The following is a 24,464-nucleotide window of genomic DNA, read 5'->3' as shown; positions in this document are numbered from 1 at the left end:
TCAAGTGTTAATTAGCAGCACGCGTCACCTTTAAAAGAGATCAGGCAATCAGTATTTTCATTTGTGACCTTTTCATACATGTACAGATGCATCATTCAGGGCACATAACTGGGAAGTGTCTTCAGATACGTTATCTGTTTTACAAGAGAGACCTGACCGAAATGAAAGCGGAAATAAGTGAGTATGAGTCGACACAAGGTTATAACAATAGAGGAATATCACATAAAGTACAATACGAGGAACCGGTCCTCCAACCTCAACAACCTAATAGGTCGTTTGTTCCAACGCTCGGATACGACCCATTAGAGTGTCTTTCGATGCTGCCTCTGAAATAAGAATTCTTTAAGATGAGAAGATCTTTGTTGTCATGGTTACAATGACAACAACGTGGTAAAGGCTGTCGAACGGTCGAGGATAAAAAGAAATAATGTAAACTCCCAGTTTCACTTGGGAATAGAACACCGGTCTATATATATCATCACTGTCTGATGCAAAACACGTATCTCCCCCGTTCCCGCTTTTAATATCTTTTCACACGCACGTGTCAATCTTGTCTGTCCGACGCTGTCCGAGTGCTGTGTGTATCCGCCCATGCAGGTCCGCTCGTCTTGTTTAGGGTGAATACAGGCAGAATACACTCATTTGTGTGTTTTCATGATTTGTGTGTGTTTGTGTGTGTTTGTGTGTCAGTGTATTAGTGTGCACGCCACTCCTCGGCTGAGATTGATTCAGGTCCCCGTCAGCCCGGCTGCCTTGTTGTCTGCAAACTAGAAAAAATAAAGAATTTCACCACTGACCTGCAACGTCGTCCGTATATTTTGGAGTCGGCCAATTACTTATCTCAGTAGATATGTTTCTCTCTGAGTACGTGGCTCTGGCTCTCCCAAAACATTTTCAATAGCAAAATTGGATCCATGCAAAGAGGCTGAAAACACAAGAGGGTGCATGGATGCATCTCTTTCAAGGAAAAATAAAACAAGCTGCGTTTCCATCAGAGCGAAATGAAAGCGGAATATGGAGGAAGCAGGAGCGTTTTAAGTCACCGGGTGAAAACATGCCTGCAGGGATTTTCAGCCCATAAGCTAATGATTGCCTGTCATCAAGATGAATTTGGGTGGCATTTACGTTTAAATGGCTTAAAGTAGCCCCTCTGCATCGCAGCCGAGAGGATTAAAAATCATCGGAGCTCATGAATGAATTAAAGAATGTCTGTTCATCGCTGAGACGGTTCCATATTTCAACCTGCTTTTGTAATAGTTACAGCCATTCACCTCCCATCTCTCTCTCTTAAGCCGTCAGTCATAAAAATTTTAGTGCGGATCAACAAATATTTACGTATTAACTAAACAAGACTTTTTGCTCGCTGCATCTGCTGAGGATGTGGAGGATTGGCTGCGACATTTCTGACATTTCTGACATTTCTGTCTGTATAATACAAGTTCCATGTGTCTGCAGTTAAATGGTGTAGGTGTTATCTCTGCAACACCGACACAAAATGCATCGTTTAGTCTCAAACAAGAGGAGTGAAATGTTAAAATTCACCCCATAGTTCAGGTTAGTTGTAACGTATACTGCGGTAAAGTGTAACATAATTGGTGTGTGTGTGTGTGTGTGTGTGTGTAAGAGCCAAGTAGGTTGATTACTGTCAGTTAAAGTAGTGATAAGACAACAAAATGTGCACCAGCTTCAACAATTGAACATTTGTGTGTATGTATGTGTGTGTGTGTGTGTGTGTGTGTGTGTGTGTATGTATGTATGTATGTGTGTGTGTGTGTGTGTGTGTGTGTGTGTGTGTGTGTGTGTGTATGTATGTCTGTGTGTGTGTGTGTGTGTATGTCTGTGTACTGTTGTTACAACTAACTCAGACCAGGGTCGCCACTGTCCTGGTTTTCCTGGGATTGTTCTCTTTTTTTGAGCGACTGTCCCGAAATATTAATATTCTTTCCCGGGACATGAATTGTCCCCGTTTTCTTCTTCTACTGCTTTTCTCTTTTCTTCCTGCTTATGTCCAATCCTGTGTCCGTAACCGTACCAAAACGAGTGCAACAGTGACGATGCCTTTTATTTAATTGGTAGCAGAAATACAACAGTTTACCTTATTACCAAGCAACTGCCGCCACGCCTCAGCATCCACAACACCCCCCCCCCCCCCCCCCCATGATTTAAGTTTAACAGAGTGGCAAGTTGAGCGTGTACAGAGTGAATCAGGTGATTCGTTTTTTTTTTTGCAAGTGTTACAACCACCCCCAGTCTCCCCTACTTCACATTTGCAAATCTCTTCTGTTACTTGTTCACTTTTCACATGCATGTACTTCCTGTGGCTCCAGTGCTGTTTCATGGCATTTAACTAAAACTCTAAACATTGTGTTTTCCTGTTTGTACTTCAGATTAAAAGACCAAAAGCAGCTTTAAAACGGCTGCTCCTCGCTCTCATTAAACTCTCGCACAGGGAGGATTTTCACTGCAGACAAGGCAGTGAGGCGACTTCCTCCGTCTAACGGAGCAGAAAATGAACCAGCTCGCAATGTAGAGCAAGATATTTTGAGATTCGAGCGGGGTGGAACATCGCTCGCTTTTTCCTCGACTGCCAATAAAATGACGTCTGGATAATAAAAGACAGCAGCGATTTCACCGATATGCCGTTCATAGAAGCTTTTTTTTTTTTTTCTCCACCTGAATAGAAAACCCGGTGCCACTCACAGGATCCTAAACATAGTCAACAAATAATATGAGCTTCTCTTACCCACACTGTTTGACAGGTAAAAACTGCAGTACAAAAATACCACAGCAGTTCATATATAACACCAATGATGTGTCTGCACAACGAAAACAACATAAAAGATCAAATAAAATACTCGGACTGAATCTAAATTTGGACTTAATGCACATCATTAATACTGATCTTTGCAAAAATATATTCCGGGTTTGTTCAGGCATTTTAATGCTGCAGCTGCTGCAGAGGCTCACACCTGCATCACACCACCATCGGCACAATGTTAGATATTCACCAGATATTTAATAATGTAGGCTACTGTCTGCAGCGGCAAATAAACTCATGTTTCATAATCAGGTTTATTTGCTGTGACATGTTGTCCTTAGGCTAACGGTTTACCTGCTCAGCTGCTCACCACATCCAAAAAGACACTCACAATGATAATAATTCCTGCTGTTACAGTTGTGTTTTTAGTTCAAATGTGAAGGAAACCTTTTTTATTTCCTAAGGATTTAATTCAAGCATCAGTGGGGACTCACGGTAAGTCGAGTTGTTCTTCGTACGAGTGTTGCTGCAGTTTTTACCTCTTCAGATGCTCACAGCAAACTCATTATCCCAGTTAAATTCATTGTTGATCTTAGATTTTCATTTCTAAGCTACAAGAATGTTTAAGTATTTATTCTATTAATCTGTTTGAAGAGGAAGAGGAAGACGACTTTTAGTAAATTACAGATTTAGACTCATTCAAGAAGTGTTTTGGACGACGTTTCCAATCCTGATTAACTTTGGGACAAAACACTTAATACATTTCACAGACTTTCCTTTCCAAGTATGACTTGGACAATTGTGTCATTTTATTTTAATATACTTTGTCGTCCCATCTGACGGTTGGGAGTAAATTCACTTGCTTCCTGGATTATGATCCCTGGAAATGATTTACCGTACAGCAGTCACAGGGAGGATGTTAGGGTTGGATGAGAGGCCCGTAAACCGCAGGACTTTGATACTGTACCGCAGGCTTTGCATCATGAGTTAGGATTAGCCTGCCCAGGGGTTGTGTTAAATTTCAGCAGTTATCAGCCCGTTGACAGTCAAACAGGGACAACGGCGGCTGAAGACAGGGTCAGTGAAAAGAAAATCAAATGAAACCTCCGCCACGAAGGACACAACAGTGCAGTGTTGCGTTTTACTAGCAATGTGGTCGCCCCGCCTGAGACTCGTAGTGCGTTTGGTGGCATCAGTGTTCACGTGTGTGTGATCATTTTGATGCTACATAAATAACACCACTTGTTGTCATACTGTGTGCGAGGTGCAAGTTGTCAATCATTAAAACTCTGTCCCAGGTGACACGCCTCTGCCCAAGCTCACCACAGCGCTACTGAAATAGCAGGCCCCCATCCGTTTGAGAGAGTTTGGTGGTTTAGTGAGTTTTATTTTAATGGTTAAGTGGTCTGAAAAAGTTTGAGAAAACAGTGCTTCAGTTGGTACAAGGGAATATTGTTGGGAAATCAAATGAAAATGTACATCCTTATAAAATCAAATTCCAAATTGAAATTCTTGTGAGCTGAAGAAAAGACGATCACCAGGAGTTCAGACTCAGATGTCTCAGGCTGAAGTATTAGAAAACATCTGAAAACATGATGAGCCAAGGAGGAAAAGATGAGCAGCACAAAGACAACTAGAGAATCAGAGTAAAGCCACGTCAGTTTTCTGAAGATGTCTGCTCCTGCATGGTGTATAAGTATTCCTAGGTAACACATTGGTTTCAATACATTTTCTGCTCCTTAGCCAAATAAGGCTAGTCTTTAATCTGTGTGAAGATTCTATTGGTCACTCAAACCTGAACATAGTCACATGTCTTACCTACCTACCTTCACGTGTCTCGTTCATCCTCACCTGGAACTGGATTTGAGCAGTTATGTTCTTTCCCTACATCCTTATCTATTCGACCTTGGTTACCGTAGCTACGGAGGATGGTGGTGGTTCCAGCTGGACACCGTCAGTCATAATTGTGGCTAAACAGTGAACCATTATATAACACTATGAGGCATTTATCAGTGTGAATGTGAGCCTACAAAATAAGAAAAGGCTAGGAGAAAAAGTTCCTGCACAGAAATAAGTGGTGAAGTCCACTGTGATTTCCTGATCCATGCGCCAATTAAACTGAGGCGAACTAATGAGCAATATCATGCAGCTGTGCAGCAGGTGAACATACACAGGTGATGAAATGAAGCTAGAGGAAACAAAAGGGCAGGAGAGACCAGAGCAGAAGATGTCCTCATAATGGTAGGTGGTTTTCAACTAAATCTATACGCGACGTTGGTTTCTTTTTGCATTTGGAAGCTTTTGCAAAATTTCCATGAGTAAAGTATGTGCATCCCGTAATTAATTAAATCTCATTCATTCAAACTTTACAGCGAGATGCTACTGTGAAAGCAAACAATTGAAGAAGTAAAGCTGACCACTTGAAATGAAGCCATGTTGCATCTTCTCTGAATGTATTATTAAACAGCATTCACTCCCTGAATGTCTCATTAACACCCATCAGCTCTGTTCTGTGCAACTGCTTATAAAAATGAATTCAGCATCAGTCTGACTAATTGAAGATGCCACAACAAAGTCAGACTTGCTCCCGTCTTCATATAGCTGTCAAAGCGCTCCACTGTCTTCATCTTAAATTGTTTCCCCTCCAGACTGCTTTTGATGCGTTCAGTAACAGACCAGTCCGATGGGAAATCAGGGATTTGTGGGCAAATGAGTGCTGCTACTTCCAAAGCAAGAGGCACATCACTGGAGCTACACTCTCTCACTGTCGAGCAGCATCTCGGTCGTATTTTTGTTCATTTGCATTTTCAGTGTGATATATTTAGGAGAAACTCTTCATGCATACATTTGAAGCCAAATATCCATGTTTAAACAGATCTGCGTATGATAGATGTTTATTTAATACACAACACGCTGCCTTTATTATAGACGGGGCTGTAATAAATGCAGCCACCATAAACAGCCCCCTGTCATTTCTCATCTCTGTGCTTTATGTACTTTCCATCTGTACTGCAGTGGCCACGGCAGCCTATTCTTTCCCCGGTGCTGCAAAGTCAATATAATAGTCATATTCTGACATAAAAAAAAATAAAAAATTGCAACTCAAATGGCTGGTTCCGCGGCTTTTCTGAGTGTTACTTTAAAAAAAATTTCACCCTGCAGAGCGGCTGAGGAGGAGTGGAATCTTTTTATCCTGCAGACACAGAAGCGTCAAACTTAAGTGACGTGCCGGTGCAGCATGGGGCGGCGGTGAGCCTGTGGTATGTGGTGTTAAGACAAAAGATGGAATGATTAAAATTACCTAAAGTGCGAAGTGTTGTTTACAACGAGCGCAGCTCCGTTAGAGCGGTGTCTCAGACTGAGATGGAGCTGCAGATCTGAGGAACTGAAGGCTCGCTGGTATTCAGATGTGATGTTGTTTTTTTTTTTGTTTTTTTTTTTTGGAAGACGATGAGGAAGTTTTCAGAGCAGCAGATGTGACGTCGTAGGCAGAAGTTGAAGCCTGCACTCGGAGCCAAGAGCACTTTGTTGCAACTAAATGAAAACTGCATAAATCAGCACAGTCAGGGTGGACATTAATGAGGAGGTGATATGTATTTTAAGTGTCCTAACGCTGCTAAAAGCCTTTTTTTTATGCCTTTTGGGCACAAAGCTCTTGGATTCAATCTGCAGTATGAATGTAAGTGATGTACAAGGATGGGAAGTCCATGGGTTGGTTTAGATGAATCACTGGTGGTTTAATGTGGAGCTTCAGAGTAGAATACTAAAGCGTCCGGCTGTGCTGCTTTTATTCCTTTATCGGCTCTTTCCCTGTAATTTCTGACCATTTTTGGAACATTTTGGATTTTTTGAGCCTCTTGTGATCCTGCTGCGGCTTTCATTCCTCTTGACTTTAAAATTGGTCATAAAGGAGCAGCAGTTTTTATGTTCTTTCACACATGGTACAGCAAGTGGCTGAGTTTAAAGATAGACAGGATGTACTCTAATTTAAGCTTGAGTTACGATACTAGAACTCCTAATTAGTTAGTCTGTTTTTTAAATTAGTTAGTTTGGGAATTAGCAAGTTGCAGGGAGAGAGCTCTGCCATTACTCTGCCACCGGGAGATGTACAGGAGTTAAGGAAATGAAACATTGATGTCTGGTGGTCCCCAGCTGATGACCCAATCAGGCCCATCAAGGATGGCCCTTTTGGCGTCCCCTGAGCGGAGGACTCACTGGAGGAGCAGTGACATGAAAACAGGATCTGGGGATCTAATTCTCACTGTGTCTTACAGTCAAATGTGTGAGCTCAGATTTCAAAGCTATTTTTGCTTGGATACAGGACCAATTGGCAAACTGATGATAAAACCAGCAACACTGAAATTTAACCATGAACTACAGGTCAGTTCACCCCCTACCTCCAACTCCCAAACCTTTTTAGATAGCCTCTCAAATTACCTATATTAGATTTTAAATAATAATTTGCCCAAACTAGTTTGTACAACACGCTCCAACCATGTCCAAAGGTAAAAGTGTTTGCACCTACTTTGAACACTTGAAGGTGGGAGGGAAAAAAAATAACCCTCCCAAAATCTTGGTTGCGTCCCACTGACCTCTCTCCATGAACTGCTTTTATTCACCTTGATGCAATCATACAAATGTACTTATAGAGGTAACAACACACACTCTTGTACTGTACAAAGTGATAAAAGTAGTCGCCTGAAAAGAGTTCAAATCCCTCAAAACCCTGATGATTAGTTTCAGAAAGGCCGTAGCCTTGTCACTTACAATATCAAGAAATTATGTGACGGGTGTGTTTCAGATATTGTTCGACATCTCAGTCAGTCATGTTTGAAGTGTACAGCTGCCCTTAAACCTCAAACACGGCTACTAGTGTTCTACTGATTTCACGGTGCACAGGATTGAAAAAAAAAACCAAACTGTTCCAATACTTACTTTGTCTTATTTAGTGGATGCTCAGTGCGAACCATCCAACAGCATCATAAAGTAGATGGTTGTAAATTGCACCCACTGTCTACCACTGGGTGGAACCTGGGTTTGAATCCCAGGAAGGAGACGTCCAGCTTGGCAGAGTGTTTCAACAGACACAGTTAGCTGAGTTCATGGGTGGGAAGCCAGTGAGAGATCACATACTTGTGTCCATGCACAAACTGCTCCTACTGGTCGCTCATGTCACCAGCACAGTGAGTGGTATAACCGGAGCGACAGCGTGAACCCATGTGTTACGGCCTCCCGGTCAGGCTGTGACAGGTGAACGGAAGTCAGTGGTGTCTCGCAGGCTGAGGATGTTTGTGTGAGGCCTCCGCAGGAACACAGTATAATTTAACAATGACATGGACTGAAGTGCATCTGTAATTGGGCTTTCCAAAACAATGAAAATGTCATAAATAAAAAAAAACGTGTTTAGCATGTGGGACTTTGTTAGACACACTACTGGTGTTTATGCCATGCTCGACCTTTTGAGCAGCAGCACCAATACATGAGATGACAAGTGGAACTAAATCAGTTTAGTTTGCATAATGACTAAAGGGACAAATGTATCACGGACACAGTCTGTCATAATTGCTGGCAGATCTGTTCGTTTCAGTTGTTTGTCAGTGACTGCATCAAGTTTTATAATGATGCAAATACATATGCACTTGAGACTTTGCTGTCCGGTGAAAACAAGAAATGTATGTAAAAGAGACTTAAAAGGATGTTCTCACGATTTCACCAGACTTTCTCACCATGCAAACATTGTTACCAAGTAGAAAAACCTCAGACATTTGCAGGTTTCTGCATTAACATGGACCTTCATACATGAGAGACTGTCCTCCTGTAGACGCCCAGAGGTCGTCTGTGGAAGCAGCTCATTACGACCCATAAACACAAACTTTGATGAGGAGAACCCTGTTTATTTCCTGTTTAAAACCAGTAGTCGTCATTGTTTCTTTTAACCATTTTTCATCAAGTCCTCCAACCCGAACAACCATAGAGGTAGGTTTTTTTCAACCCTCTGATATGACCTATAGGAGTGTCTCCAGAATTCTACCCCTACCTTGGTTGTGATGGTTACAATAATACGCACGTGAAGTGTACTGATAACAGTATACCGGACCTTTGTCACCATGGTTATAATAATAAACGGTTATGTCTTGGTTAGGTTTAGGCACAAAAACTACTTGGTTAGGTTTAGGAAAAGGTCGTTGTTTGGCCTAAAATAAGTACTTCCTTAAGGTTAGACAATCTTTGTTGTCACAGTTACAATAATAACGTGGTTTGTCGAACGGTCATGGGTAAAAGAAACAACATAAACTGCTACTTTCACATGGGAACTGAACACCAGTTTCCTGTATTTTGTTGACGCATCCATCGACCCCAACCTCGTCCAAACACAGACTTTACTGCGCCACTGGACTTCTTCCTTTGCTCCTGTCATAATTAATACGGCCACTAGATGTCGCCTAACAACAAAGTGTAACTATGAGTCATAATAACCTGCTGCACAAACCACCTAAGGGCTTGTTCTTTACAGGAGGACAGTCCTGCATGTTTATTAATGTAACCATGACCATGGAGGTCCTCTAACCTTAAGGAAAAACTTATTTTAACCTAAACCATGATCTTTCCTTAAAACGTAACCAACACTAACCAAACCATTACCATTCCACAAGTTTTGTTTATTATTATTATAACCATGAAGATGAATGTGTGGTGCGCCTGCTGCCGTAGGGGCATTATTTCAGGTTGGAGGACTTATAATGAGAATAGATCCATTCAGTGATTCTTCACAGGGAGTTTCGGCCCCCTGCAGGTGCTAAATGGTTTTGGGTGGTCGAAAGATTATTTAATGAATGAGAGAAATTACATTTCAAATATACACTCATATCATTTGCGAAAAATCCTGTTTGCTTCTCATATAATGAGTATTTGCAGCCTCTAGGCCCACTCTGGTAATAAATCAAGTGGAGTTGCCAGAAAATGGGAAACAATGATTGGTTTTGGTGTCTTGTTCCGTGGTCTTGTCAGGGGAGTTGCACACAGTCATTGGAAACCAATCAGTTTCAGAACCTTTTGCATTATAGCTGCAAATCATGACTGAGACAGGATTCCCACTTGTACCGTGACACTGTAATTTGAAAGGTGAAAGAAAGAAAGACGAGAAAACAGCAGGAATATCAGTAAGATACAAACATTTTTAAAAAAATCCTTACATGAGATAAGAATCTTAAGGGATTCCACAAGTTAATCTGCAAAAGCCAAAAAAATATTAATTATCTCCAGGTGCTATTAACACCTGAAATTAACTAAAAAATAGCATGTAACTTTTTACAAGTTTAGGGAATTGGCTGAAATGAAAACAAACACAAAATGGAAACACATTCAGTTTCACTTCAGTCTAAAAATCTTACCTGAAGCAGTTTGATAAGGAGCAGCCCCAGGACAACACTAAGTTGGTGATAATGAGAACATGAGAAACGTGATGTCGTTGTTGGAGAGGGAACAGCAGCTGAATGTGAAAGTGAGCGACTCGAGGTCGAAGACGGGATGATCGGAGGCTGAACGTGATCAATATTCATGCCGATGGGGTCAAGAGGGCTTTCAGCAGTTTCAGGAAGGTGTGCGTGAAAGTTTTAATTCTGTGATCTGTTGAGTAAAAGAAGATCAACTCCTGACCTTTTGTCGTAGACTCCAGTCAGTGTGCACATACTGATGATAATCTGCTATGAGTGACTGAAGTGACTCAACCTGTGTGTTAATTATCGCAGATAACGAGGAGATCTGTAACCAACGCTTCACAATGGCGCCAAGACTCAGTGGCTTGTTTCTTGTGATATAATGTACTACTTTCATACAAAGTGAAAGACTTTTCCCTCATTAATTAACGTGTTGCCGTAAAATATACAGCAGCTATTTAAAAACCGTTGCTAAGCACCTTAAAGTTGATCAGTTGAATGACACTGCTGCAGGCAACTGGTTTATTGAGTTGCCAATTCATCCGTCAACAGTCCCATTCCCAATGAGTGGCTGTAACTTCCTCCTCCTTTTGTCCAGGGGGAGACAGGAAGTGCAAGACTTGTAATAGAAAACCCAGTGTGTGAGAATTTACTGTCCCCGAGGTTTGTCATTTTTTGATTTGTTGCAAGTAATATTTTATAAAAATCTAAATAATCTTAACATGCTAGCAGCTGTGTGAGGCTGTACTTATGCACACTGGTGCTTTGAGCTAAATGCTAACTTCAGCACACTGTGTGCTACATGGCATTGCTAACATACTGGTGTTTAGCAGCTATAAAATTTACCTTAGTGTTAGCATGTGTCATGATTATTGTCTCAGCCCTGTCAAACTCCACCCACCCACTAGATGTCCCCAGACATTCTTCCTGTTTCCAGTTCCACCTGCTCACCTGTTTCCCATTTCCAATCACTGGAACTCCCCCACCTAGCTTCACACCTGTTCCTTATTTCCCTCATCTGCTCCCTTGTTTTATACCAGTGTTTTCCCCCAAACAGTTGTCAGGTCGTTTGCTGATGTCTCAGTGTGTTTCCTGTTACTGCTACCTAGATAAAGTTACCTGCTGTCTGCACCTGCCTGCCTGTCTGTGTGTAAACTTGCTCCTCATCACTTACTGTGTTTAAGTCCATCCACTGCACCTTTCTACCTGTGAGAGCATGCTAACATTTGCATTAAATTTTCATTTACATTAGCACTAAACAAAAAGCACAGCTGAGGCTGATGGGAATGTCTTTAGGTTTGCAGATATTTGTTTATCAAATAAAGTGTCGGAATAATTAATATATACTATTTTGACCTAATGATGCTGCTGGATGAAAAGTCAGAGGAAGCAGTAAATAGCCAGTGGCGTCCTCGTCCGAGTTGTAAATAACCAGTAAACTGAGGTATTACATGCCTTGCAGGGATTGTTTGAAAAGCTCTGGACTGTCTTCAGTCTGTGAAATCTCAGATTTAGCACGACAGCGTCTGTCAGCTCTACATCACTGTAAAACAAGCAAAGCTCAAAGGATGAAGCTGCAGGATTGCCAGTGGTCAAAGAACCAGCTGCTGGGTATAAAATCCTAAAACAAATACTTTTTTTCCTTCCTATGGTAAAAACTGCTGATGTGTCCTTGAGCAAGGCACTAAACCCTGATACTGGATGCTCCATTTGTTCGGCAACGGCAGTTTGTAGCTGAGGTGGCAGATCTGCTCCGTCGACCTTCTTGGATAAATGAAGGTTTAAAAAAAAAAAAAGTGTGTGATGGGTCAGAAACCAGAAATGTCGTTATGTGTCTTATTGAAACCAGAGGAAGAGTTCTTTAACTGCATGAAATTTCCATTTATGGCAGAGATGCAGGAGCGTGAATGTCCGTGAAAAAGCAGTTTGCTGTGACGAAATTGAATTCCATCTGTCTGTGTGTGTGTGTGTGCGTGTGTGTGTGTGTGTGTGTGTGTGTGTGTGTGTGTGTGTGTGTGTGTGAGTGAAAGAGAGAGAGAGAGAAGCTGAGTGTGTAATGCTGGATGTTTTAAATCACTGTGTGACCTTCCATGTGTGATATTATGTGTGATTGTGTTTCTGGGGGAGGGGCTGGTTTGCACTTGTCTTGGTACATTATTAAGGAGGAGGGGACTGTAGGAGGCTGTTTGGTGTTTGGGGGTCAAGGAAGTGGATGATGGATTATGGGATGTTTTGCTCTTTCCAGCAGCCAGCTCAAAACAGTGAGGGCTGTCGCTCTCTGCACTGTAATTGGCTGTGAGTGTATGCGAGTGAATGTGTGTGTCTACTGTGTTGTGTAACTGCAGTGTTGGTGCATAGATACCTCTTGAGGTATAGCTGACACTGTGTGTGTGTTCCCATGGTTTCCTGAGCGAAAATGATTAGAGTTGGTTTAGATTTAATTAATAATCAGTTGCATGATTACTCAGTAGTTAATTAGTTATTACTACATTATTACATGACTACTCAGTACTTGTTTCAGACCACACCATTTTCAAGTTTCATGACCTTATCTTGCAGGTTGTTACAAGTTATATCCACAAACACCTGCCGAAGTCCTCAAAACACACACACACACACACACACACACACTGATGCTGTTGTGTCTGGTAACCACCTGATATCTTTTTTTTTTTTTGAAACAACACAAGATTATCATCACCAAGCATATAATCTGCTTTTAAATTGATATGGTGAGTTAGCAAACAGTTTATTTTCATATCCAGCAGTTATGACTTAACATGATCATTAATTTGGAATCGTGTTTGTTTCCACCTGCTGAATCTAAGTCCAGTGTTCCCTCTCCTATAGCTCCGTGTTTGGTCTCCACCAGCTCCTGAGGGAAACGTCTGGCTCTTTAGCTGCTAAATGCTCCGCTGTGCTCACCAGCTGCTTTAACTCTGTCTGTCGTGTATTTGGTTTTTAGAATAACATTAGCACAGACAGTACTCGACTGTTTCTTTAAAAGGCTTGAGCTTAATTAATCAATCATATGGAAACACTTCTAACCTGCTGAGAATCAGCATTGTCCTTAACCTGGGCAGTTGCCATATTAGCCGTGGTTGTTTGATCCAAACTTGAGGTAGAATCAGAGTCAGAATATGAAAAATAGAAAAGGCCAGATTCTTTTTTTTTTTTTTTTATTTCTAAATTTGTGTAAACAAGTTGTGAAGAACTCAACAGTGTCAGAAAGTTCAGACATTAAAAGACTTGTCAATATATTTGATATTGAATTATGATTTTGATTTTTGGCAGCGGGATATTTCACATGTAAACAACAGTGTCCACTCTGACACTTAACAGAGTAGATTTTTTATGCCACTGTTAAGACATCAAAATATAAATATTGTTAATGAATATGCTCTTTTGTTTACTACTCCACCAAGTAAAAGAAGCCGTAGGCTATTCATAGTTGAGATAAGTCTTATTTTAGAAGAGCTATGCAGTTTTATCAAAGTAATGGATACAGCCAATCACAAGCGAGCATTCCCTGTAACCATGGTGTTAAAACACAGCTGATCTCTCTTAGCATCCCAAAGGTGAGTCTTCTCATGTCTGTCTGTGTATGTTCATGTTTTAGCAGACATGAATCTATGTGTATATCTTTGTGTGAACACGTCTTCACACATGCCTGCCTGAGTGTATGTATGTATTTCTGTGTGTGTGTGTGTGTGTGTGTGTGTGTGTGTGTGTGTGTGTGTGTGTGTGTGTCAGCAGGAAGGCAGTGAGACAGGGCAGACAGCTCCTATTGCTCTTTTGGATGAGAGCAGAGCGTCTGCCAGCGTGTCGACAGGCTCGCTGGGAGAAATACCGGATATAATCACAGCGTCTGGGTGCGTCGGTTCAGGTGTCGGAGTCACGTGTGTCTTGGCCTGTCTGTCTAACTGCCACTGTTAGACAGCAGCTTTAGGACGGCCGGATCTTAGCCCTTTTTTTTTTTTTTTTTTTTGTTCCATCCTTCAACTATCTTTATCCACTGACCTCGGGGAGGAGATCAGTCCCGCAGTGAAATATGACATGTGGGTTTTTTTTCACATATAGTATTATGCATGGTGTGTGTCTGTGTGTGTGCAGTACATGAACCATTTGAAAGGGCTTTGTGGAGTTTAGTAATCCTCCTGACGGCAATCTGTGTATGTGTACTTCTATTTGCATATAATTAATGCATGGGAGTGTGCGTGTGTGTGTGTGTGTGTATGTGTGTGTGTGTGTGTGTGTGTGTGTGTGTCAGGCTTGTACAGTGTAGCCGTCCTGACTGGTGCCTGTCTGAGCCTGGCAGTGACGTTGCTGCTAGCAGAGACAGAGATGGATAGCCATGCAGCAGTGGAGGGTCAAGGATACAGTCGGCTCAGCTTTGTGCACCAGCGGCACAAACACACTGACACTGGAGGCTGGAGGACATTCCTTGTATTAAAACAGAAAACAGTCCACTAAGATGCAGATTGACATTCTGATGGAAAAAAGGTGATTGTCTAAGAGGTTCAGCTCAGTGTAGAATCATTACAAAGGATGGTGTGTTAAGGACTAAAGATGTTCACACACATCTAAGCCAAAACTAGGGCAGGCGCTGGGCCGAAAAACAAACCAACACAAAAGCAACAAACAAACGCCTCACACGTTGCACCGCAGGCCTCCAATTTTCACTTAATTTGTTGCACCAAAGTCAGTGATGTTTCGAGAAGCCCTGCTCTTCATCAGGAAAAAAACAAGCAGCAGCATTGGTCATTTGTTGAAATGCTTAAAGATCCCATGTTGTATAAAGGTAGATGTCCATGTGTTGTTTGATTATAAAGCAGGGTTCTACAGGGTTCTAGGTTCTATATTAATACTGTCAAAGTATCAAAGTGCTCAGTCCACAGAGAAATGCACACAGCCTGTATTCAGACACTGAGCCTTAAAATGAGCTGTCAGGACTTCAGCAACTTTGTGATGTTACAAGAGAGGCTCAAAGTCTCTCTTCTGATTGGCTCACCGACCTGTTGTTACTAGTAAAACTACATTGAGATGGTTTTTGGTTCGTTTGATGTGCGTGTGTGAAGAGTCGTTGAACAAAAGAGAAACTTGAGCGGCTGAATCGTCACAGTTGGTTTTGTATCAGCGTACAGGATCCAAGGTGTGTTGTTGTCTCTGAGGCTCAGTTAACCTGAACAAACTGTAGACTCATTTAATTACCTTAACAACTACCAGACCGTATAAACATCACAGTCTCTAATGGCAATATAACTTGTGTTGAGACCAGTTTGTGACTTAGGGCGATTTAAATAGAATTGACTTGACAACATGGGTCTGCCAGGGGAAATAAAGGTAAGCAAAAACAACAAGTTTCACAACACGCTACAACAATGCTTTTGTCACTGAGGATCTAAGGGAAAAACGAGGTTCAGTAAAGGTGTAGCTACTGTAATGCAATGGGAATTTTATTTAGCCTGGTTCTTATTCTTTTCCTTTCAATTTTCTGCATAATAAAATGCATATAGAGCTGAATTACATTTGTAAACTGATGTTTTGAGTTCTACTGCTTTATGACACATTCTGTGGTAAAACATACTCACATTGGTTTTTCTTAGCTTTTAAAAGTAGTGTCTATCTGTGACTCCAGGGTAGTATACTGTAATTTATTCAGTGTGGCAATGACTGGGAGCTGGGGATGGATGGTAGGAGGAAGTTCTACTGAAAAGGAATATTTTAGAGCATCTCATTTAAAGGTGCCATATTGTATAAAGGTAGATGTCCATGTCTGTTTTGATTATAAAGCAGGTCTAGGTTCTATATTAATACTGTGAAAGTATCAAACACTCAGTCCACAGAGAAGTGCACACAGCCTGTATTCAGACACTGACCCCTAAAAACGAGCCGTCAGGTATTCTGTAACTTTGTGATATCACAACAAAGCAGTCAGCGACCTCAGCCATGCCCCAAGCCCCGCCCACCATCCAACCTTGCAGAATTTGGTTTCTCTGGTTGTTTACCTGAAATCTGATATATTTTTATAGGATCACTCAGAAAACAGTCAGCCAATCAGAAGAGAGGCTCAGAGCCTCCTCTCTTCTGATTGGCTCACCGACCTGTTGTTACTGGAGCTCCAGAGAGAAGCCTGAGAGAGGAGACGTAAAACTATATTAAGATGATTTTTGGTTCTTCAAGCCACAAATATATCTTCTTATGGATCAACACTTCAAATAAAACACAGAAAAAATCTGAAGTACCTTTTAAAAAAGGAAGAAAATATTAATGTGAATTAGTGTATTTTCATCTGTGTGACTGGATCTTTATCTCCTGTGATGTGTGAACTTGCACAACACTGTCAGTTGTAAAAACTCATACCATAGACTGTCCCAGACTGGATAATAACTGTTTTTTAATGGCAATGTCGCTTTATGATTTAGGTAAAATATGAGATTTGTACAACCTGCGATGTCTCTGACTCTCCAGATCTCTGCTATTAAGATTATGGAAAGACAGATGAGGATGTTGTGTTTATATCTGACCAGACAGGCGTTGACCAGCGCTCAGATTTATCAGTGTTGAAATGCTCAGTTCCACTCAGCCATGTTTATTGATTTCTGCTGAGGCGGCCAAGTTGTACGTTGAGAAAAGCAGATCAGCTTTTCACTTATCTTTACAGCCAGCCAAGACGCTGGAGGAGGATCTCCAACATGGCCGCCACAGTTATTACCTCACCTTAAAGCCCTTCATTATCCAAAAGATAATAGGAGCACAGACACGGTGGCAGCGAGGGTTAATTATGTTGTTCATTGAAACAAAAGAACTAACAGGATGAGTGTGAGCCGTTCACTTAACACTTGACTTTTTGCCAAGTCTTTTTGATCCCTACCATGTGACGAGAAAATTAGTCCAGTTTCTGGAGCTCGCTCTGACGGACTGTACAGTGAGTTTACTGGACCCTGACTTCAAATTCAGTCCCTGGTGTGCTGCAGTGTTTAACTGTGGTGTCCAACACCTTTTGTTTCCCAATTCCCCGATTCCCCATTTTGGTGTCACAGTAACAAGAAAGATTTCGAATCAAATTAATATAAAAACATTTTAAAAAGTGAAATACATGGATTATTTTTCAGGGACTAGAGTCAGTTTTTTTCATGTTTTTATTTCAAAATAATTGGTGTACAATAATCAGCAATCACCAATGGATGAACCCATGAACACAACCACGCAAAAAAGAGAGAAATACATTTATTTATAGATGTGTGTATGATTATATACAAACAAATACACACATGGAGATACATACACACACCAACATATATATACATACTGAAGTATACCTCAGCAAAGGAACACAACAACAACAACAACAAAAAAAGCAGTGACTGCAATTGAAAAAATTCAGCTACTTGGTCCAGGAACATCCCAAAGGTTGAAGGAGATTCATTTTATTTTAAGTATGCTTTTCTTAGCGAAGTATATTATAGTTATTAATATTCAGCTTTTTTTTAAATCTAAAATAAAAATTTTGAGCTGATTTAAAAGATGTCAGTGATTCTCAGGTTCAGGTCCTCAGACAGGAAGCTCCAGAGCTGGGTGGCCCAGACTGCAGAGCTTGGTATGTGGGAGACCATAACCTGCGTCTGCCTAAAGATGGTCTATAGCGCTGGCAGTAAAAGTTAATCTGCTGTGGAAAACCTTTGAGCATAGATGGACCCAGTAGATCCAGGGACCTGCTGGGGTCAGGGGGCCCCTAAGCCATCCTGAGCCTTTGAGTTTTGTTGAAGAGTCAAGGGGCGCAGGATGTTCTGATCATGTTTTTTTTTTTCCTGGTTCTGAACTGAGTCCTTTAATATTAGGATGTTTGGTTTTCTGGCACAGTCTGAGCTCAGGGGTCCTCTCTGTCACAATCTGTACAAAAAGATAGTAAGTGGATGTTGAGCTAATATTTATTTTGATTAAAAACAGAAACTTTTGTGCCTTTTTTATTTTGGCGATTTAACATCACTTAACAACAGCTGACATTTAATCCACTGTTAATATTTAAAATCTAAATATCAGAATTGCACTAAATGGCAAAATAAAGCGCCCACATATGAAAGGTGTGTTGTGAATAGCTGTGTTTAAAAAGCAGTAAAACACAAATGCTGCAGAAGAAACAGCCACTGGCAAAATACTGCAGGCACTTTTAAGGGCAATGGATTGGTAATTTAGGAACATTTGAATATGCATGAGCTCTGGTAAATGTTTTTCTTTTTCTTTTGGATATTACACAGAATTTACTCAGAGGAATAATAAAATATTTTTTTTCTGTTAAAATCCAACCTGGAGGGTCTCACATTGTTGAGACAACCTTCATGGGTTTGTGGGCTCAGCTGGAAAACAACAGACTGATTGGATCATTTACTGCGTCTAACGCACCAATCAGACCTCGAGAGACTTCGTGTTTTCAGCCAATCAGATCAGATTATCTACCTGTGAGCTTCAAAGTCTTGATCCCTCCAGCTCTGCACAACACTCAAGAAGCCTTGTGTGTGTTACTTATTTATTTATTTATTTTAGTCAGCTGTAGCTTGAGGAATCATCCTAACCATAAAAATAATGCGCCTCTCAGAGGATTTAATATTGAACTGTCACGCAACATCAACTTCCCAAATAACAGCCGATCCCGTCTTCCCTTGCCAATAAACAAATGCACAAAATGATGAATCTGTTGTGGCCTGGAGGCTGGTTTCCAAGATTCTTGGCTGCAGTTCAAATAAGACAATCCAGGGAAGCGATATGAATGAAAATTAGGCAAAATTATTTAAGATAACAAGAGTCAATGAGACAGTGAAGCTGTTTATGCGGCGCATCGACTATCAGCGGCTGTTTTGTTCCTCCTCACGTCCTCGTTCTTCTTCATGATGTTCTTCACTTTTCACATGATTTTATCAAAGTGACGATGTGAATCAGTTGCTAAAATGGAAATCGATCTTCCCGCATTTCTTTGAACTAGCACTTGATAGGTTATCGGGGTCAAGGGTGCAGTAAGTTATTGATTCCTGTTGGAGCCCCTTCTCTCTTCCTTGCACAAGACATTTCCACACACGCTCGCACACACATTTTATTGTTTTGTCAATAGCAAAAAGCCTCACTTACAGTTTTTTCACAGTCATATATCTCCACGCACACACACGCACACACACACACACACACACATATACACGTTCATGCAGATCCTGAAACAGCTGCCTCAGCATATGGTAAAGGAAGGCCAGGGCTGCTTGGTAAGCTGTAATCCATTCTGCTGCTGAGGTGTGTGTTCGGTTTATAGCCGGTCCTCCAGGGAATCTGTGGCTGTCGTATATGTGTGTGTGTGTGTGCTTAGTTGTGTGTATGAAAGTGTGTGTGTGTGTGCTTAGTTGTGTGTATGAAAGTGTGTGTGTGTGTGCTTAGTTGTGTGTATGAGTGTGTGTGTGTGTGTGTGTGTGTGTGTGTGTGTGTGTGTGTGGCTGGTTAAACTGAAATGCTGCTGAGGTCTAACAGTGTGTGTTGATTTCCTGCTGTCTTGCAGGTATGTGTGTGTGTGTGTGTGTGTGTGTGTGTGTGTGTGTGTGTGTGTGTGTGTGTGTTGCACGTGACCACACAGCTGTTTAGTTAACTGAGCTGTCGCTGCTGTCTGGCTCATATGCGAACAAAAGGCAAATACTGATCAACTCAATATTTGGGCAGCAGCAGAGCGGCCTGATGGTCACAGACAGTCCTGTAATCAGAACAGCATGGGTTTGATCTCTCCTGTCATTGATTAATCTATTGATTATTTTTCCAGTTAATCTTTAGGTCAATAAGTGAAATAGTGAAAAATGCCCCTGAGTTTCTCAGATCCTAGTCTGACTCAGCGGATGTAGGTTGTGGGTATTGTGGCGCCTATTCGGCGTAGTGATCTCCTCCCTTTTCACTCCTCCTCCCTGTTACTGTTTCTTGAGGCATTTCCTTTGTAGGGAATCAGCTGTTTCAATGACAGTGCTCACCTCACTTGCAAATGTTCTGCCAAAACAAGTTCCCCTTCGATACTATTTTTGCAGGAGCACTGGGCCCAGCGCCGGTTGTGATTGGACTAAAGAAATACGAACAAGCCAGAGAGTTTTTTCCCCTGTGGGAGAATGATAATGGGTGCAGCCACACCCATCTACCAACAACTCCTCCATCCTGAACAATCACACAGGTCGTTGTTTTCAACCCTCTGATACCTATGGGTCATAGGAGTGTCTCCTGAAACAGCGCCCCTACAGCAGGAAGCGTACTGGACCTTGGTGGTCATGGTTACAATAATAAACATGCGGACTGCACCAACAGTGGTTCATTCATCGTCATGGTTACTATAATAACGGCCATGGCTTGGTTAGCTTTAGCAAAAGATGGTGATTTGGGTTAAAATAAATACTTTCTCAACATTAGACGGTCTTTGTTGTCATGGTTACGTGGTTACAGTATAAACTGCTGGTTTCACATGGAAATTGAACACCACTCTCCCGTGTCACATTCCTGTGTTTTTTGACCCATCCATCCACCACAACCTCCTCCTGACGTGGAATTAGTCTCTCTTTACACTGCGTCACCGCACTTTTCCCTTTGCTACTCTCATAATTACTACAGCCGCTAGATGTCGCCTAGCAACAAAACGTAACAATGGATCATAAAACCCTGCTGCGTAAATGACCTATAGGCTCGTTTTTTACAGGACAGTCTCGAGACCACCCGGATCCCAATGAAATGTCTTCAAATGTTTTGTCTGAGTAGCTTTTTACAATGATATAAAACAAAATGAAATAACAGAAAAGTGTCAAATTCTCACATTTCGAGATGTTCAAACCTACAGATATTTCAGATTTTTCTTGGTAACGACTATTCGATTATTTGTTTATTAAAATAGCTTTTTCACCTGCTTTAAAGGATGCTGTTAACTGCTACAACTGCTCCAGAACATGTAGTACTAACAGAAACATTATATTGAGGGCTTAACTAAAGCATGTAGTGACATTTCTGTAAAATACCAGTTATATATTCTCATATTTGTGGATGTTTTAAAATAGTCTGCTTATGAAAAAGTGTATTAATATGACCTGTATGTGGATAAAATGCATATTTAGTAAAGTAACCTGCAATTTATCTTGCGGGAAACAGCTGACTGAGCTAAATACCAAAGTAAGGTGCACACACACACACACACACACACACACTGTAATATTTTCTACCTGCTCTTTCTGTTGAGCAGGCAGCAGTAAATAAACTGGATTTCATTTGTGTACATTCTGCTTGGAAATTCAAATTTATTCTGCCTCACATCAGAGCAAATGGAGTGTATTAGTAAATGCAGATGTGGAGGCAGAGGCTGCAAAGTCGTTGTGTGTAATGATGTTTAAAAGTTTGATCACAAACAGAGGAAGACGGCAACATGTTTGACAGAGAACTTTGATATTATATTTTTAATACCACCTTAGAAAATGAAATGCAGCTAAAAAAACAAAAAGTCACTGTAAGTGTGTGAGAGTGAGCAGATTTGCATGGACAGAGTACGTTTGTGTGTGTGTGTACCTTCGTTTTCATGTCCACATAATTGGTTTAGATTCACCCTGAATCTGTTTCTACTCTCACAGCAGCGTTCTGAATGAGCGACACTGTGTGTTTTCATATTCCAATAATTCAGCCCGATTGACATAAAAGCACACATTAGTCTTTCAGTGTCCTCTCAAGAGAGAAATTGCCTGAACTTTCCAACCTTCCTGTGGTAAAAGCAAGTGGCTGCGCCTCTAATGTGCCACTGAAATTTAAGGTCAACAGAGGCAGGGCCAGAGGGACTGGCAGAGGCCTCCCCGGAATCTGGTTGGCCACCCATGGTGCCCCTTCTACTAGAATAAGAAAGTTGTGAGTATGAGAACTGCAATAGGAAGTGACATTTGTTGTTGGAAAGTCAGTCAAACAATCAGAAAATGATGCAAAATGACCACAATATGATGCAAAACAAACACAAATAGACAACTATCAAATGTTGCAAAAAAAATGATGGAAAACAAACGCAAAGAGGCACAACTATTAAACGATACAAGAGATAGAAAAACTACAAACAGCGCAGCTGTCTTTAACACATTTTTACTGATTTACCAAATGCTCCCCTCTTTTTGAGTCAGATTCAGAAACCACATCAGTTGCACCAAATCTGAACTGGGACCTGCCCAGTGCAACCACACCCGACTGTTCGTCAGCAGCTCAGAATGCTGATTTTTGTGGAGAATAAAAATGATTTCCACTGCTTCCACCTGGTCTGGGATTTGGACCCGCAGCCTTCCGGTTGCAGACCTAATGGCAATCACCAAAACCTGGTGTAGCTTGAAATGTAATTAAAGGCTGTTCTGATAGTGTCAGGTCACCAGCTGGTTTTCACACCGTCCGCCCTGGAGGGAACAGCTGATTATTGGCAACAGAATCTCAAGCTGCACATACAAACTGAACGTACTGTGATTGTTAGTATGAACTGTGATTATTCATCACAGTGAATTAGCCAATATTAGTGTATCGCACTAATATTAACATCTTGACTGTTTTTAACTGCAGCAGCTGTGCGTCAAGTGAAATTTAATATTTCTATGAGGCAGAATTCTGCGATTACCAATTATGCAAACTAAATTTACAATTTACATTTTCACAAATCAATTGTGCAGCTCTGTGACAAATGGAATGTATAATGTTGGTATTCATCAGCCCAGAACATATTCATAAACTTGGACCGCAGGCTGCCAGAGCCTGGAGCCAGACAGCTGGCAAGATATTGGCAAGATATCTCAGCTGTCATTGGCAGAGCTGAGGAGATTTCGAGCGTCATAACCAAAAGGGTAATTGTAATATGTGAAACTGTGGGAGCTGAGCGAGTATTTATATCCTAATGAGAATCGCTTTGGGTTTGGAGACAATCATGTGAGATTATAATGAGGAAGTTAAGCCAATTTGGTTGGTCATGACGTCTGCAGGAACAAATTTAGGCATTTTTAGGATTTAGGTTTTGTTTATGCTGCAGGAGCCCCATGCCAGGACTGACTTAAGAAAGACTGCTTTTACTGTTGCATGGAAAAATCTGTGACAATTTGCCTTCAGCCACTTTTATCTTTGATCCTTTCTTTCAAAACACTTTGGCCACAGTTTTGTCAATAGCTGCTCTGTGATGATGCTAATATCACTATATCATTTGTCTGAGTGTGACCTTCCAATAAAGTCCCTGGAAGCCTGGAAGCCAACACCATGTTTTTTATCAGCACACTAACCCCATTAACACTTACTCACTTCATGCATCTTGGGTTGATTGGATGGCTTATCTGATCTCAAAAAAGTGTAACTGTGTCAGTAAACAGTCTGTAGAAATATCCACTCACATCCATGGTCTGTCTGCTCTGTCCTTGTGATGATAAATTACACTGAAATTAGCTGTTGTTCTGTGTCTCATTAAAGGAGCTATTTTTAAGTTTACCTATTGTTGCATAGCCAACGTTAGCATTAACAGCTGTTTACTTACCAGCTTTGCGAAGAGCTTCAGACATGATAGTATTTATGTGACAAGAGAAGGTCATAATATGCCCTCTGAGCAGTGCTACTTCTTTTTCAGGGCAGCCTGGATGCTACAGTGACTCGGTATCGGAAAGCGGCTAGCTGGTTAGCATGCTAACATCAGTGCAAGAAGTGAAGCAAAACAAGAGGGTTGCTTTCTGCCGCTGGAGACATTTCTTGGTGAGTAAAGGAATAAAGTTTGATAAACTCGTAACATTTTTTCTAAACGAGTAAGTTAAGAGCTGTTAATTCAAATGTTGGCTGTGTAGTGATAGCAAAAACGTACATATAAGCAACAAGGAAAAAAAAAAAATCTACACACATGATCAAACACAAGCAGCACCGAGCTACTGTAGCAGTTATCTGATCTCTGGTCAGTTCAATCACTGAATAATGTGTATGGGTGAGAGATTACTGATATATATGGGAGAGTGAGTCACGTGAGTAAGAGCTGTGAAGACAACAAACAGCTAACTGTAAATGAATCTGTTTTTTGTCTGGATACAAAACACTTGTAAATGTGGCTGTTCACATGCACATGTAGCTGATGAATCGCACAACACTATAGTGTCAACAATCAATAACCGATCAGTGACCAAACCAAAATCAAACCTGCAGAAAACCTGCAGAAGAGCAAGAAATGTTCATGTACAGTTTGAAGAAAGAGTAGCACTTTTGTTTAGGTGTATGTGGAGGAGTTGTTTCTTTTT

This window comes from Seriola dumerili, unplaced genomic scaffold (genome assembly GCF_002260705.1).
Source record: "Seriola dumerili isolate Sdu_G_001 unplaced genomic scaffold, Sdu_1.0 BDQW01000381.1, whole genome shotgun sequence".
NCBI lineage: Eukaryota > Metazoa > Chordata > Actinopteri > Carangiformes > Carangidae > Seriola > Seriola dumerili.
The sequence above is the reverse complement of the archived record's forward strand: the minus strand, read 5'-3'. Positions refer to the sequence as shown.